The sequence below is a fragment of the Myotis myotis genome, unplaced genomic scaffold, assembly GCF_014108235.1.
Source record: "Myotis myotis isolate mMyoMyo1 unplaced genomic scaffold, mMyoMyo1.p scaffold_m19_p_3, whole genome shotgun sequence".
Classification (NCBI taxonomy): Eukaryota; Metazoa; Chordata; class Mammalia; order Chiroptera; family Vespertilionidae; genus Myotis; species Myotis myotis.
Genome location: NW_023416335.1, coordinates 11317724 through 11320891, shown reverse-complemented (window position 1 = coordinate 11320891; position 3168 = coordinate 11317724).

Here is a 3168-nt window from a genome sequence, read left to right as displayed (position 1 = left end):
TGTTCATGCAGAAAATATCTTGCCATACTTAAGACATATTTCACTCTGGCTCCATTCCAGTGAAAATCATAGAGATTATGAGCTTTTAATTATATAATATACCACCCACCTATTAGTGGATAATTATGATGGTTATAAATTATAAACACTTCTTCATTTTAATAATTCTGTATACTTATTACCTCTTTTTAACAACTTAATATTGGAGTGCAGTAATATTTAGTCTGAGTTCTTTCTGAAGTGGGGAGGGACAGGGTTGGGTTCATACCCATGAGCCTCATCATAGATCTTGCCCCATCCATTGTTTGACTTTTTCTCTTCCTGCTTTTTCTATCCCCATCCTTCTAACATGGCTCCAGAAAACAATCTGAAAACATGGCAGTTGTTTTTGAACTTGGTAATCTCACAAAGAGCCAAGGGAGCACTAAATATCTAGGAAATATTCTTGCTTCATAAAATTGAAAAATAAAAAAGCTTAAATTGAATAAATTACCCAACCATAATCATTGGGTCATGCCTTTTGACTTCATTACACTTTACGTCATGTGACCCACCTAGGTAGGTAATGGAGTAGATGTCATTTTACAGATGCTCATACAGCAAGATGTTTAAATATAAGTTGGAGCTGTTTTGGTATTCACATCCTAGCTCCATTGACAGGTCCAGATGCAACAGCACTTAGCAAAACCACACATAGCTATACACAGATGCTTAGGGCCAATACAATGACTAATATGAGGGGATACTGAGGCAATCAGTGTTTTCTTTATAGGATTAAAATCCTCTCAATAAGATTTTATGAACACAAATATTTCAAATTCTTGAAGAATGGGAAGGGGGTATCTTTTGTTCATTTGAATTAAGAAATACCGAAAAGGATGTGGATAAAATAATTTTACCTTCATTGAAAAATTGATATGTTTGGAGTAACTAAATCTTCCTAATTTGCCTGGTGTTTATTGTGTTTTGTGTTTTTTTTTTTTCCCCTCAGTTTAGCACTGAAAGTCCTGTGTGCTAGGAAACTATTCAGCTTCAGACAAACTAGGACAATTGGTCATTTGATCACTATGCTAGATCCATATATATGTATAGAATATTAGAATAATATATAGATATTAGAATAATATCTGTTAACAAAATACAATAAAGATCCAGAGGCAAAGAAGGGGGCTTCATGGGAATTTAAATCTATTTGTAACAGAGAAAATGACTTGGAACATGGTGAACATGTAGAAAAGTTAGGACAGGAAATGCTAATGTAAGCAGATCCCAGTAATCCTGATGCAGAGTGAAATTCAGGAGTCAATAACAAGGTATTAATTAGTTGTAAATTGCATGATGAAATAGTGAGGGACAGCAATATTCTGCAAAATCACAATGAAGCACATCAATAAGCATTAAGTACCTAGTGATTTTAAGAAGATTGCAATACCAAATATAGAACATTTGAAATGATATAATACTAGTGCAGGTTTACAGTTGTTCATATAAAAATAATACAGTAATTAATAAATAGTAATACAAGAATAAACTATTTCATGTACTCACAATTGTACACTGACTTTTGCTCCATCATGTATTAAACAAAAGTACAGTCCCAGTCCCAAAAGTGTAGGTTTGAATTTCTTTAATTGTAGAATTATTTTTAGTCTATAGGATTTGGAAAGCAATACCAGTTTTATATTCGCCTCTTTAGTCATGGCTTCAGATAGATAAGATTTTTAGCAGCAGCATCTTTGAATAAAACCACAAATGTATTTTACGGTTCATTAACCATGCTAATACATACATATTTTGCCAGTCAATTTGAATAACAGATTAAATCTCACTGTGCGTTTTCAGTAGGGTTTGCTGATTTAAGATATCTTTAAATAATCTGATTAGGAAATAAAAGCAGGTTTTGATTATAGTATCCAATCCTAGTACAAATGCATCCATTTAGTCTGCACATTTATATACAGCAGACTTTGTGTAGAATTTTTCTGAGGTATTTTCCTTGTCATGGCAGACTTTTTTTCTTAATTTCTAAAGGTCCATACTGATCAAGATGGTTTATGCTAATGTTATTATAATTACTTACAAAAAATACATTACAAATCTGCAAAGTAATTTCTCCTATACTAGTAACTTTATTTCAAACACTTTCCATTTTATTATGGACTAGAGGTGGGGTGCACAAAAATGTGTGCTCTCAAGGGGGTGTCCCTCAGCCCGGCCTGTGTCCTCTAGCAGTCTGGGACCCCTTGGGGGATGATCGACCACCTGCTGGTTTGGGCCCGCTCCCCAGGGGATTGGGCCTAAGCTGGCAATCAGACATTCCTCTGGCAGCCCTGGAGCCCTTGAGAGATGTCCACTTGCCAGTGGAGAGCAGGCCTAAGCTGCAGTTGGACATCCTTAGCGCTGCTGAAGAGGCGGGAGAGGCTCCCACCACCACTGCTGTGCTGGCAGCCGTCAGCCTGGCCTGTGGCTGAGCAGAGCTCCCCCTGTGGGAGCACACTGACCACCAGGGGGCAGCTCCTGCATTGAGCATCTGCCCCCTGGTGGTCAGTGTGTGTCATAGTGACCAGTCATTCCCAGTTGTTCTGCTGACAGGATCAATTTGCATATTACCTTTTTATTATATAGGATAGAGGCCTGGTGCACGGGTGGGAGCCAGCTGGTTTGCCCTGAAGGGTGTCCCGGATCAGAGTGGAGGACCCGCTGGGGTGCCTGGCCAGCCTGGGTGAGGGGCTGAGGGCCATTTTCAGACTGGCCACACGCCCTTCAGGGTGGGGGTCCCCACTCGGGTGCCTGGCCAGCCTGGGTGAGGAGCTGATGGCTGTTTGCAGGCTGGTCAAGCCCCTCAGTGGGGACCCTCACACCAAGGGGGTGTGGCCAGCCTGGTGAGGGGCTGAAGGCCATTTTCAGGCTGGCCACAGCCCTTCAGGTGGGGGTCTCTACTGGAGTGCCTGGCCAGCCTGGGTGAGGGGCTAATGGCTGTTTTCAGGCTGGCTACACCCCCCGGCAATCCAAGCTCCCAGCCTCTCCTTTTGGGCTGGAAGCAGGTATCTGGGATTTATTTATCTTCTATAATTGAAACTTTGTAGCCTTGAGTGGAGCCCGGGGCCGGCCAGGGCAGGCGGGAAGCCTGGCTTCCTCCATCGCTGGGGGCAACCCAAGCCTCCTGCT